At 39.9% G+C, this 15,604-nt stretch overlaps 1 pseudogene across 1 annotated transcript; it reads left to right on the top strand.

Moving 5' to 3' along the window:
• Window positions 1-11,804: 11,804 nt before the first annotated feature.
• On the top strand, window positions 11,805-15,358 carry LOC309963276 (importin-7-like; annotated as a pseudogene). Its single transcript has 3 exons — window positions 11,805-12,266; window positions 12,345-12,680; window positions 13,071-15,358. The product of its transcript is annotated as an importin-7-like (transcript).
• Window positions 15,359-15,604: the final 246 nt, after the last annotated feature.

The raw sequence follows: 15,604 nt of genomic DNA, 5'->3' as shown, positions 1-15,604 counted from the left end.
CCTTGATCTCAAATTCAGATTAAAAACTACCAACTTGATACCTAGTAAACACCCAAGTAGAGATATCTCCACGTTAAATGTCCAGAATCCTGAACTTCCCCTACAAAAGCAGCTCTTCTGTCTTCCTATTTTTGTTAATGACAAATCCACTTTTCTAGTTGATCAGAACAAAAGATCTCAGAGTCATTCTTCACTTTGCTCTTTCTCTCACACCGATATCCAATCTGATCCAAATCTTGTCAACAACTCCACCTTCAAAATGCATCCAGAATTTCACTACTTCTCACTACCTTCACTGTCACTTTCCTGGCTCAAGCCACCTGCAACCAGCTAGGATTACTAAAATAGCCTCTTAATTGGCCTTACTGCTTTAACCTTTGCCTCTACAGTCTATTTTTAACACAGAAGCCAAAATGATCCTTTAAAATTTGTCAGATCATATCACTAAGCTGGTGAAAGTTTTCCAAGGGACTCATTTCAAAGAGTAAAAGCCGAAGTATTTACAGTGCTGTATAAAGTCCTATGCAATCTGTTATTCTGTACCTTTTTTTTTTAACTTAACCTTATGGTACTTTCCTCTTGCTCACTCCACTCTACCCTCTCTGACCTCCTAGTTGTATCTAGAGTACTCCTGGCATACTCCCACCACAGAGCACTTACTGTTCTCTCTAACTAGAAAGCTCTTGCCCCAAAAACCTACATAGATCCCACGCTTACCTCCTTCATGTCTTAGCCCAGGTCATCTTTTCAGCAAGGCCTTCTCTGGTTACCCTATTTACAATCTCAGCTCTTCCCATCCCAAACCACTCCTGGAGCTCTAATTCCCCTTTCCTTCTGTAGTTTTCTTCAAAGTGCATAACACTGTCTAACGAACTATATAATTTATTAATTTGTTTTATTTAATGTTTAACTTCCTGCTAGAATATAAACTCCACAAGCACATATTTTCATCTTTTAGTTTACTACTAAATTTCTAGCACTAAATTAGTGCCTGGAGCATGGTATTCACTTCATAAATATTTATGAATGAATGAAGCCTAATGGGAAAGCAAGAAACTAAAGTAGGTCAGCCAGCAGCCAGAATTTGATGGACAAGGTGGTAGGGAAGAGGAGACAGAAATCATACCCTTCTGTTGTATAGATACCAATCTCAATTTGGCAGTGAGATCAGCCTGCCCTGCTACAGCTGGTCAAAAACTCCCTTGGACAACAAGGTATCCCAGTGTGAATAAAGATTAAACACTAGTTACCTCTGATCTAGTCAGTGTAATCCGATATTTACTGAAAGGAGGAAAGGGCCAAGAACTTAGATCATAAACTTTGACAAACCAGTGTCTACATAGAATTTCAGATATTGAAAGAATACCATATTTTTAATAGTTTTAGAGGGTTAATCTCTAAATTTACATTCCAACAGACAGGTACCCACACAGCAGCAAACAAACAAAAATACAGCACAAAGGCTGATGTCAGTTTACTAACTGTGCTTTTAGAAATTTTAAATATCACAGGAAGTGGATCAGTCATCCAACAGCTAATGTTAGCTAATTAAGATTTGGCAAATCACAGAATCTTGACAATTTTTATACATGAGGACACTATTCTTAATGTGAGAGCCTCTTGGGGAAATGAGAACTGTGCTTTTGAACATACAGGATACAATCTGATCCCCCAGAGATATCCCTGGTCCTTAATAGTCCCTGTATATTCCTGAATATTCCTTGTGGATATTTAAAAAACATTTCAAGAACTCCAAGTTGTCTGGCAGTATGACTGCACAATTAAAAGCTGTTAACTACACTACAGCCAATGGACCATACAGTCGATACAGATATAGATACAGAAATAATATAAAGATTAGGATTCACCTAGCACAGGTAAATATGACATGGGTAGTGTTTGTATTGTATGTCCCAGAACACTTGTTGCTTCTTCCTTCCACTCTTTCATTTTTTCTCCCCTCAACGTCCTTCACATGTGACCAGAATTTAGATATTCACTCTACCCACTGATTTTTTTTTTATCCTCAGGAAATGACCTCATATATTAAAGTCTAAAAAGTCTAATTTTTCTTGAAAGTAATAGGTCTTAGACCAAAGAGATTACCCTCTAATTGTGGAATTCAGCAATCAATAAAAAAGTAGCAATGATAGTTTTTCTAGCATCAGGAAAGCATACCAATATGATTTCTACTAAGTCATTTTCTTCATTCAATCAACAAAGCATTGAATACCTGCTTTGTGATAGGCAGTATTAAGTGCTGAGTATAGAGCAGTGAACAAAAGATGTGTTTCAGAGCCTCCAAAGTTTACAATCTAGTAAAGACAAACAGATATAAAGTATGTAAATAAATAGCTATATAATTACAGAATATAACTGTAAGATGATCAAGTTTCATGAAGATAAGAGGCAGGGTACTATGACAGCAAACAACAGAGTACTTGAACGGGAAAGTTAGTGAAAGCTTGTCTGCAGAGGTACTACTTAGGTCAAGATCTGAAGGATGAGAGAGCACAGTCATACCACAAAACTAGAAGAAGAACATTCTATGTGGTGGCAAGGCTCTAAGGTAGGAAAGAGTTTGGAATTTTCTAGAAAGAATAAGTACCAGTCTAACTGGAACATAGTTAAGGAGGGTGGGAATAGTTCGAGATAATGTTGGTCAATTTTTTTGTATCTTATAGGACACTGTAAGGAGTTTGGACTTTTATGTGCGATGAGTTAAGTATTTTAAAGGATTTTTAAGAAGCTTAATTTGACTTGGTTTATAGTTTTAAAAGCTCAGTAACACTGCTATGTGATGAATGGTTATGGTGGGCTGGAGGAGGAAGTAAAGAAGGAAATGGAGAGATCAATTAGAAGACTATTATGATAATCCCAGTGAAAGATGCTGTGCCCTCAACTAGGGTGGTGGAAGAGATGGTGAAAAATAACTGGGTTGAAGGCATGCTTTGGAGGTATAATCTATGACTCACTGAAGGATCGGGTATGGTTATGAAGGAGAAGAAGTCAAGTATGGTTTCCAAGTCCCAAGTTTGAGCAACTATGTGGTGGTGGTATCAGATACTGAGATGGTTTAAAAAGTGGTGGGGGTGCGGGGGGAGAGTTTTCAGAGGGCAAATTAGAGTTCTGCTCTAGATATGTTAAGTTTAAGACAACTGTGAGTCATTCAAGTGGAGAGAGATGTCAAGAAGCTAGCTAGAGGAGACTTCTACTTCCAACCAAAATAAAGTTGGAATCACCAAAATAAACTAACAAAATGTATAAAAGAATTGTTTTCAAGACACTTGATATACAGCAACAAAGGAGAGTGACCCCCTGAGGTACAGGGAACAAATGAGGTGAGCCTTAAGATGATCTTATTTAATCCCTGAGAGAGTTCCCACAAGGTGGCACAGGGAACAGAAACCTGGTAAAAGCCCCAAGTTGAGGAGATGGAGCTGAGAGTGTAGGGGGATCAAGAAGGTTTGAGTTCACAGGACAAGAAAACTGGAGAGGAGAGAACTGCATTGAGAAAAAAAAGGTCTGGAGTTCTGCAGAGAACCTCACTCAAGTATTTAGTAGAGCACTGGTCATGATAATGATTTGAGTAAACTACCTGAGGGACTGAGAAAGAACCATCTGAAAGGATGAGCGGGGGGGGGGGGGGGGGGGGTGGGGGGTGGGGGGAAAGAACTTGGAGCTTACATGGGCTGGAATAATCCCATTCACCCTAGGAAGACTGGAAAATCTCATTACTTATGGGGCATTGAGTGAATATTCAGAATTATCTAGCTTCAATAATGGTAACTGCCCTGGACTAAACACTGCTCTGATTCCACCAAATGAATCTTCAAAGAAGACCTGAAAGGATCAAGCTGTTTCCAAGTAACTTAACTGCACCCCAGAATAAAGCCCAAAAATATTTACAGGGATAAAAAAATATCCAGCACAAATAAGGTAAACTTCACAATGCCTGGCATCAAATCAAAAATTACCAGCAATGCAAAGTAGCAGGAAAATGTGACCCATTTTAAGGAATAAAAATGGATCAAAATAAATCAACTGAAACTGACCCAGGAATGACACAGATGTTAGAATTAGGACTCAATAATATTACAACAGTTATTACATAATTGTTTTCCATATTTTTAAAAACTCAAGGAGAAACATGGAAGATACAAAAAAGATAAAATAAAAATTTTAGAGATGAAAACTACAATGTCTGAGATGAAAAGTACACTGAATTGTACGAACAGTAGATTAGTCATTGCAGAAGAAAATACTTAGTGGACTCAAAGACATGGCAATAGACATTATCAAAATGAAACAATGAGAAAAAGAATTTAAAAATAAATAGATTCACTGAGCTCATTCTAAAATTCATATGGAAATACAAAGAACTAGAATACCCAAAATAACTTAAAAAAAAGAAGATTAACACTACTTGTTTTCAAGATGGATATAAGCTACATTAATGAAAGCAGTGTGGTATTGGCATGGAAATACACAAATAGATCAATAGAACAGAACAGATTACAGAAATAGACCTACACACATACAGACAACTAGTTTTTTGACAAGGGTGAAAGGCAATTCAACTGAGAAAAGATAGTCTTTCAAAAAGTGGTTCTGAAACAATTGAATACCCATATGCAGGAACTGGATACCATATGTAGTAAAATGAGCTTTGATCCATAATTTATACCACATAAAAATTCATTCAAAATGAACCCTACACCTAAATGTAGAACACAGAATAATAAACATTCTGGAAGAAAATATAAAATTGCTGTAATGCTGGTTTAGGCAAATATTTTTTAGATATAACTCCAAAACCAGAATACAGAAAATAGATCAGTCAGTTGTACTTTATCCAAATTAAAGATGTCTGCTTTTCATTTCTCCAAAGAAGATACACAGATTGTCAACAAACACATGAAAGGATGGTGAACATCACTAATCATTAGAGAAATGCAAATCAAACTACAATGAAGTATCACCTCACACCTGTCAGAATGGCCATCATCAAAAACTCTACAAACAATAAATGCTGGAGAGGGTGTGGAGAAAAGGGAACCCTCTTGCACTGTTGGTGGGAATGTAAATTGATACAGCCACTATGGAGAACAGTATGGAGGTTCCTTAAAAAACTAAAAATAGAACTACCGAGAGGGAAACCAAGATGGCAGAGTAGAAGGACTTGCTCTCACTCCCTCTTGTGAGAACACCTGAATCACAACTAACTGCTGCACAATCACCGACAAGAAGACACTGGAACTCACCAAAAAAGATACCCCACATCCAAAGACAAAGGAGAAGCCACAATGAGACAGTAGGAGGGACGCAATCACAGCAAAATCAAATCCCATAACAGCTGGGTGGGTGACTCACAGGCTGGAGAACACTTATACCACAGAAGTCCACCCATTGGAGTGAAGGTTCTGAGCCCCATGTCAGGCTTCCCAACCTGGGGGTCCGGCAACAGGAGGAGGAATTCCTAAAGAAACAGACTTTGAAGGCTAGTGGGATTTGATTCCAGGACTTCGACAGGATTGGGGGAAACAGAGACCCCACTCTTGAAGGGCACACACAAAGTGGTGTGTGCATCAGGACCCAGGAGAAGGAGCAGTGAACCCAGGGGATACTGAACCAGACCTACCTGCTAGTGTTGGAGGGTCTCCTGCAGAGGCAGGGGGGTGGGGAGGGCTGTGGCTCACCATAGGGACAAGGACACTGGCAGCAGAAGTTCTGGGAAGTACTCCTTGACGTGAGCCCTCCCAGAGTCTGCCATTAGCCCCACCAAAGAGCCCAGGTAGGCACCATTGTTGGGTTGCCTCAGGCCAAACAACCAACAGGGAGGGAACCCAGCCCCACCCATCAGGAGTCAAGCGGACTAAAGTTTTACTGAGCTCTGCCCACCAGAGCAACACCCAGCTCTACCCACCACCAGTCCCTCCAACCAGAAAACCTGCACAAGCCTCTTAGATACACTCATCCACCAGAGGGCAGACATGAGAAGAAGAACTACAATCCTGCAGCCTGTGGAACAAAAACCACATTCACCAACTAAATGAAGTGGAGATAGACAACCTTCCAGAAAAAGAATTCAGAATAATGATAATGAACATGATCCAGGACCTCGGAAAAAGAATGGAGGCAAAGATTCAGAAGATGCAAGAAATGTTTAACGAAGATCTAGAAGAATTAAAGAACAAAAAAACAGAGATGAACAATACAATAACTGAAATGAAAACTACACTAGAAGGAATCAATAGCAGAATAACTGAGGCAGAAGAACGGATAAGTGACCTGGAAGACAGAATGGTGGAATTCACTGCTGTGGAACAAAATAAAGAAAAAAGAATGAGAAGAAATGAACACAGCCCAAGAGACCTCTGTGACCGCATTAAACATAACAATGTTCGCATTACAGGGGTCCCAGAAGGAGAAGAGAGAGAGAAAGGACCCGAGAAAATATTCAAAGAGATTATAGTCTAAGACATCCCTAACATGGGAAAGGAAAGAGCCACCCAAGTCCAGGAAGCACAGTGAGTCCCATACAGGATAAACCCAAGGAGAAACATGCCGAGACACATAGTAATCAAATTGGCAAAAATTAAAGACAAAGAAAAATTATTAAAAGCAGCAAGAGAAAAATGACAAATAACATACAAGGAAACTCCCATAAGATTAACAGCTGATTTCTCAGCAGAAAATCTACAAGCCAGAAGGGAGTGGCATGATATACTTAAAGTGATGAAAGGGAAGAACCTACAACCAAGATTACTCTACCCAGCAAGGATCTCATTCAGATTCGATGGAGAAATCAAAAGCTTTACAGACAAGCAAAAGCTAAAACAATTCAGCACCACCAAACCAGCTCTACATCAAATGCTAAAGGAACTTCTCTAAGTAGGAAACACAAGAGAAGAAAAGGACTTACAAAAACAATTAAGAAAATGGTCATAGGAACAGACATATCGATAATTACCTTAAACGTGAATGAATTAAATGCTCCAACCAAAAGACACAGGCTGGTTGAATGTATACAAAAACAAGACCCATATATACGCTGCCTAGAAGAGACCCACTTCAGACCTAGGGACACATACAGACTGAAAGTGAGGGGATGGAAAAAGATATTCCATGCAAATGGAAGTCAAAAGAAAGCTGGAGTAGCAATACTCATATCAGACAAAACATACTTTAAATAAAGAATGTTACAAGAGACAAGGAAGAACACTATATAATGATCAAAGGATCAATCCAAGAAGAAGATATAACAACTATAAATATATATGCACCCAACACAGGAGCACCTCAATACATAAGGCAACTGCTAACAGTTGTAAAAGAGGAAATCTACAGTAACACAATAATAGTGGGGGACTTTAACACCTCACTTACACCAATGGACATATCATCCAAAATGAAAATAAATAAGGAAACAGAAGCTTTAAATGACACAATAGACCAGATAAATTGATATTTATAGGACATTCCATCCAAAAACAGCAGATTACACTTTCTTCTCAAGTGCGCACAGAATATTTTCCAGGATAGATCACATCTTGGGTCACAAATCAAGCCTCAGTAAATTTAAGAAAATTGAAATCATATCAAGCATCTTTTCTGACCACAACGCTATGAGATTAGAAATGAATTACAGGGAAAAAAACGTAAAAGATACAAACACATGGAGGCTAAACACTACGTTACTAAACAACCAAGAGATCACTGAAGAAATCAAAATGGAAATCAAAAAATACCTAGAGACAAATGATAATGAAAACACGATAATACAAAACCTATGGGATGCAGCAAAAGCAGTTCTAAGAGGGAAGATTAGAGCTATACAAGCCTACCTCAAGAAACAAGAAAAATCTCAAATAAATAATATAACCTTACACCTAAAGGAACCAGAGAAAGAAGAACAAACGAAACCCAAAGTTAGCAAAATGAAAGAAATCATAAACATCAGAGCAGAAATAAATGAAATAGAAACAAAGAAAACAATAGCAAACATCAGTAAAACTAAAAGCTGTTTCTTTGAGAAGTTAAATAAAACTGATAAACCATTACCCAGACTCATCAAGAAAAAGAGGGAGAGGATTCAAATCAATAAAACTATAAATGAAAAAGGAGAACTTACAACAGACACTGCACAAATACAAAGCATCCAAAGAGACTACTACAAGCAACTCTATGCCAATAAAATGGACAACCTGGAAGGAATAGACACTTTCTTAGAAAGTGTAACCTTCCAAGACTGAACCAGGAAGAAATAGAAAATATGAACAGACCAATCACAAGTAATGAAATTGAAACTATGACTAAAAATCTTCCAAAAAACAAAAGTGCAGGACCAGATGGCTTCACAGGTGAATTCTATCAAACATTTAGAGAAGAGCTAACCCCCATCCTTCTCAAACTCTTCCAAAAAATTGCAGAGGAAGGAACACTCCCAAACTCATTCTAGGAGGCCACCATCACCCTGATACCAAAACCAGACAAAGATACTACAAAAAAAGAAAATTACAGACCAATATCACTGATGAATATAGATGCAAAAATCCTCAACAAAATACTAGTAAATAGAATCCAACAACACATTAGAAGGATCAAACACCATGATCAAGTGGGATTTATCCCAGGGATGCAAGGATTCTTCAACATACACAAATCAATCAATGTGATACATCATGTTAACAAATTGAAGAATAAAATCATATGATCGGGCTTCCCTGGTGACACAGTGGCTGAGAGTCCACCTGCCAATGCAGGGGATGTGGGTTCATGCCCCAGTCTGGGAATATCCCACATGCCACAGAGTGGCTGGGCCCGTGAGCCATGGCCGCTGAGCCTGCGCATCCGGAGCCTGTGCTTGCAACGGGAGAGGCCACAGCAGTGATGGCCCGCGTACCGCAAAAAAAAAAATCATATTATCATCTCTATAGATGCAGAGAAAGCTTTTCACAAAATTCAACACCCATTTATGATAAAAACTCTCCATAAAGTGAGCACAGAGGGAAACTACCTCAAGATAATAAAGGCCATATACGACAAACCCACAGCAAACATCATTCTCAATGGTGAAAAACTGAAAGCATTACCTCTAAGATCAGGAACAAGACAAGGATGTCCACTCTCACCACTATTATTCAATGCAGTTTTGAAAGTCCTAGCCTTGGTGATCAGAGAAGAAAAAGAAATAAAGAGAATACAGACTGGAAAAGAAGAAGTAAAATTGTCACTGTTTGCAGATGACATATACTATACATAGAGAATCCTAAAGATGCCACCAGAAAACTACTAGAGCTAATCAATGAATTTGGTAAGGTTGCAGGATACAAAATTAATGCACAGAAATCTCTGGCATTCCTATACACTAATGATGAAAAATCTGAAAGAGAAATTAAGGAAACACTCCCATTTACCATTGCAAGAGAAAGAATAAAATACCTAGGAATAAACCTACCTAGGGAGACCAAAGACCTGTATGCAGAAAACTATAAGACACTGATGAAAGAAATTAAAGATGATACCAACAGATGGAGAGATATACCATGTTCTTGGATTGGAAGAATCAATACTGTGAAAATGACTATACTACCCAAAGCAATCTACAGATTCAATGCAATCCCTACCAAATTACCAATAGCATTTTTTAAGAACTAGAAGAAAAAAATCTTAAAATTTGTACGGAGACAAAAAAGACCCCTAATAGCCAAAGCAGTCTTGAGGGAAAGAAACGGAGATGGAGGAATTAGACTCCCTGACTTCAGACTATACTACAATGCTACAGTAATCAAGACAATATGATACTGGCACAAAAACAGAAACATAGATCAATGGAACAAGATAGAAAGCCCAGAGGTATACCCATGCACCTATGGTCTACTAATCTATGACAAAGGAGGCAAGGATATACAATGGAGAAAAGACAGTCTCTTCAATAAGTGGTGTTGGGAAAACTGGACAGCTACATGTAATCGAATGAAATTAGAACACTCCCTAACACCATACACAAAAATAAACTCAAAATGGATTAGAGATGTAAATGTAAGGTCAGACATTATAAAACTCTTAGAGGAAAACATAGGAAGAACACTCTTTGACATAAATCACAGCAAGATCTTTTCTGATCCACCTCCTAGAGTAATGGGAATAAAAACAAAAATAAACAAATGGGACCTAATGAAACTTCAAAGCTTTTGCACAGCAAAGGAAACCATAAACAAGATGAAAAGACAACCCTCGGAATGGGAGAAAATACTTGCAAACGAATCAACGGACAAAGGATTAATCTCCAAAATATATAAACAGCTCATGCAGCTCAATATTAAAAAAAACAAACAACCCAATCCAAAAATGGGCAGAAGACCTAAATAGACATTTCTCCAAAGAAGACATACAGATGGCCAAGAAGCACATGAAAAGCTGCTCAACATCACTAATTATTAGAGAAATGCAAATCAAAACTACAATGAGGTATCACCTCACAGCAGTTAGAATGGGCTTCATCAGATAATCTACAAACAGCAAATGCTGGAGAGGATGTGGAGAAAAGGGAACCCTCTTTCACGGTTGGTGGCAATGTAAACTGATACAGCCACTATGGAGAACAGTATGGAGGTTCCTTAAAAAACTAAACATAGAACTACCATATGACCCAGCAATCCCACTACTGGGCATATACCCTGAGAAAACCACAATTCAAAAAGACACACGCACCCCAATGTTCACTGCAGCACTATTTACAATTGCCAGGTCATGGAAGCAACCTAAATGCCCATCAACAGACAAATGGATAAAGAAGTAGTGGTACATATATACAATGGAATATTACTCAGCCATAAAAAGGAACGAAATTTTGTCATTTGTTGAGACATGGGTGGATCCAGAGACTGTCATACAGAGTGAAGACATAAAAAGAAAAACAAATATCATATATTAACGCGTATATGTGGAACCTAGAAAAATGGTACAGAAGAACCGGTTTGCAGGGCAGAAATTGAGACACAGATGTACAGAACAAACGTATGGAAACCAAGGGGGGAAAGCCACAGGGGGGCGGGGGTGGTGGTGGTGTGATGAATTGGGAGATTGGGACTGACATGTATACGCTGATGTGTATAAAACTGATGACTAATAAGAACCTGATGTATTAAAAAAAAAAAAGAAAAAAAAAAAAGATTTCCCCCTGAAAAGCAACAGGGAGATCGTTCAGTATATAGAAGGATTTAAAGGGAAAAAAGTCACCCCAGGGGTGCTGCCTCCTCCTCATATTGTCAGAGGACCAGATATATGCACTTGGAACACAAATACCAATTGTTTTCCTTCATGCTGTGGACTTGGATAAGAAAAATGTCTCCTCCCCATAATCTCACCATTTACTTTGGCTCCACCTATGTATCCCTTACAAGAGAATTGGCTAATCTTGTTCTCCAAGACCAGAGAGCCATTGATTTACTTGGGTGGTCTAAGGACACCTACCCTCCTGATGAACATTTCTGGGTGACACTTAACAGGATTCCAGCAGGTCTTGTCTGTAGGAGCGACAGCTCAGGGCCACGTGGACTGCGGACTGCCCAAGTGGACTACATCTCCCAAAGGGCTCCGCAGGCACGCCAACAGGAAGTGGCTGGAGCATCTCCCACCTCCACGCGGAGAAGAAGAGGTTCTATCCGTGGCCTTGGCGCTTCTCTTTCCTTTCGCACCGGTTGCCGCTGCGGAGCATGGCAGGTCCATGTGTGCAGTGAGGGGCGCTATTCCTGGGCCAGTAGCACCCGACCCCTGGGTTTGACTGCATCCACCCTGCCATGGACCCCAACACCGTTATCGAAGCCCTGCGGGGCACCATGGACCCAGCCCTGCGTGAGGCCATGGAGCGCCAGCTCAATGAAGAACACAAGTCTCTGAATTTTGTTTCAACACTGCTTCAGATTACTATGTCAGAACAACTGGATTTACCTGTGAGACAGGCAGGTATCTATTTGAAAAATATGATAACACAGTATTGGCCTGATCGGGAAACGGCACCAGGGGATATATCCCCTTATACTATTCCAGAAGAAGATCGACATTGTATTCGAGAAAATATTGTAGAAGTCATTATCCACTCTCCTGAGTTCATCAGGGTACAGATTACTACATGCATTCATCATATCATCAGACATGATTATCCAAGTCGCTGGACTGCCATTGTGGACAAAATTGGCTTTTACCTTCAGTCTGATAACAGGGCATGTTGGCTAGGAATTCTTCTTTGCCTCTATCAGCTTGTGAAAAATGACTACCCATCTTCCTGCTAAGGAATCTTCCAGCTGTTGCTCCAACCTCTGTCAGAGTGCCAGTTGTAGTTCTGGTATAAGAAACCAGAGGAACGGAGTCCATTGGTAGCAGCAGTGCAATATTTCCTGCCAGTTCTGAAGGACCGTTTTATCCAGCTTCTTTCTGATCAGTCTGATCAATCTGTCCTCATCCAGAAACAAATTTTTAAGATCTTCTATGCTCTTGTTCAGTATACAGTACCACTGGAGCTTATAAACCAACAGAACCTGACAGAATGGGTAAAAATTTCAACGACTGTTGTGAACAGGGATGTACCTAATGAAACACTTCAAGTTGAAGAAGATGACAGACCTAAGTTACCATGGTGGAAATGTAAGAAGTGGGCTTTACATATCTTAGCAAGGGTTTTTTTTTTTTTTTAAGCCTTGCGCTCCCTGAAGGTTTTCGGCAAAGCATTTTTTTCTTTTTTTAAACAGAGAACAGGAGTATTTTTTTATTTATTTTTAAATTTATTTATTTATTTTTGGCTGTGTTGGGTCTTCGTTTCTGTGCGAGGGCTTTCTCTAGTTGTGGCAAGCGGGGGCCACTCTTCATCGCGGTGCGCGGGCCTCTCACTATCGCGGCCTCTCTTGTTGTGGAGCACAGGCTCCAGACGCGCAGGCTCAGTAGTTGTGGCTCACGGGCCTAGTTGCTCCGCGGCATGTGGGATCTTCCCAGACCAGGGCTCGAACCCGTGTCCCCCGCATTAGCAGGCAGATTCTCAACCACTGCGCCACCAGGGAAGCCCAGCAAGACTTTTTGAAAGATATGGAAGCCCTGGCAATGTTTCCAAGGAGTATAATGAATTTGCTGACGTATTTCTGAAGGCATTTGCTGTTGATGTCCAACAAGTTTTATTGAAGGTGTTGTATCAGTACAAGGAGAAGCAATATATGGCTCCTCGAGTTTTACAACAGACATTTAATTACATTAATCAAGGAGTTTCTCATGCTCTCACCCGGAAGTATCTGAAGCCTCATATGCAAGGCATTATCCAAGATGTTATTTTTCCATTGATGTGCTATACAGATGCTGATGAGGAACTTTGACAAGAAGACCCCTGTGAATATATACACATGAAGTTTGATGTGTTTGAGGATTTCATCTCTCCTACCACTGCCGCCCAGACACTTTTGTTTACAGCTTGTAGTAAGAGGAAAGAGGTACTACAAAAGACTGTGGGATTTTGCTACCAGATTCTTACAGAACCAAATGCTGATCCTCGAAAAAAAGATGGAGCCCTGCATATGATTGGCTCTTTAGCTGAAATACTCCTGAAGAGAAAGAGCTACACAGATCAGATGGAATATATGTTGCAGAATCACGTATTCCCTCTCTTCAGCAGTGAACTAGGCTACACGAGAGCGAGGGCTTGCTGGTCCTTCACTATTTTTGTGAAGTGAAGTTCAAAGTGACCAGAACCTGCAAACAGCCCTAGAGCTGACACGAAGATGTCTGACTGATGATAGGGAAATGCCTGTTAAGGTGGACGCTGCCATTGCACTTCAAGTGCTGACCAGCTATCAAGAGAAAGCTAAAGAATACGTCACACCATTCATCCAACCTGTCACGCAGGCTTTTCTTCATATTATAAGAGAAACAGAAAATGATGATCTTGCCAATGTAATTCAGAAAATGATCTGCGAGTATAGTGAAGAAGTTACTCCTATTGCAGTAGAAATGACACAACATTTGGCAATGACATTTAATCAAGTAATCTAGACTGGGCCAGATGAAGAAGGACGTGATGACAAAGCAGCTACTGCTGTGGGAATCCTGAATACCATCGACACACTTCTTAGTGTAGTTGAAGATCACAAAGAAATAACCCAGCAGCTTGAAGGAATCTGCTTACAGGTCATTGGAACTGTTTTACAACAGCATGTCTCAGGATTCTATGAGGAGATCTTCTCTTTAGCACATAGTTTGACATGTCAACAAGTGTCTCCACAGATGTGGCAGCTACTACCTCTGGTATTTTAGGTTTTTCAGCAAGATGGCTTTGATTACTTTACAGATATGATGCCTCTGCTTCATAATTATGTAACAGTTGATACAGACACACTTCTGTCTGATAGCAAGTACCTAGAAATGATATATACAGTATGTGCAAAAAGGTTCTTACAGGAGTTGCAGGAGAAGATGCAGAATGTCACGCAGCAAAATTGTTACAGGTGATCATTCTGTGGTGCAAAGGGCATGGCATTGACCAGTGTATTCCCTTATTCGTGGAAGCAGCATGAGAGAGACTGACAAGAGAGGTGAAGACAAGTGAACTTCGAACAATGTGCCTGCAAGTTGCCGTTGCAGCTTTGTATTATAATCCACACCTACTTCTCAACACCTTAGAAAATTTTCACTTCCCTAATAATATTGAACCAGTTACAGATCCTTTTATTACACAGTGGCTTAATGATGTTGATTGTTTCTTGGGGCTTCGTGACAGAAAGATGTGTGTTCTGGGCCTATGTGCTCTTATTGATATGGAACAAATACCACAAGTTTTAAATCAGGTTTCTGGACAGATTTTGCCAGCTTTTATTCTTTTATTTAATGGATTAAAAAGAGCATAGGCCTGCCATGCAGAACAGGAGAATGACAGTGATGATGACGATGAATCGGAGGAACTGGGGAGTGATGAAGATGATATTGATGAAGATGGACAAAAATATTTGGAGATCCTGGCTAAGCAAGTGGGCGAAGATGGAGATGATCAAGACTGGGAAGAAGGTGATGCTGAAGAAACTGCCCTGGAAGGCTATTCCACTATCATTGATGATGAAGATAACCCTGTTGATGAGTAACAGATATTTAAAGCTATATTCGAACTATACAAAATCGTCATCCCGTGTGGTATCAGGCTCTGACTCACGGTCTTAATGAAGAACAAAGAAAACTGTTACAGGATATAGCAACTCTAGCTGATCAAAGAAGAGCAGCCCGTGAATCCAAAATGATTGAGAAGCATGGAGGATACAAATTCAGTGCTCCAGCTGTGCCCAGTTCTTTCAGTTTTGGAGGCCCGGCACCAGGGATGAACTGAGTTACCACTTTCCTGCAGTGTGATCGTAGTGAAGAGCTTGTGTGCCTCCTAGTAGCGGTTCCAGAACTGGTTCATGTTATCCACTCTAAACTAACTGATCAATAGATGGACAAAAAAAAAATACCCAGGAGGTGGGACCTGATCATGCAACTTGGCACTGAAAATGAATCCAGAAGGATTTTGGTGGGGGAGGGAGGTAACTTGGGGGACAGGGAGTATTTTCTTTATTTTTTGAAGAAAGTAAGA

Source organism: Leucopleurus acutus (assembly GCF_964270905.1).
Source record: "Leucopleurus acutus genome assembly, chromosome: 6".
In the NCBI taxonomy this organism is placed as follows: Eukaryota; Metazoa; Chordata; class Mammalia; order Artiodactyla; family Delphinidae; genus Leucopleurus; species Leucopleurus acutus.
Note: the sequence above shows the minus strand (reverse complement) of the source record. Positions and strands in the feature narration are given on the sequence as shown.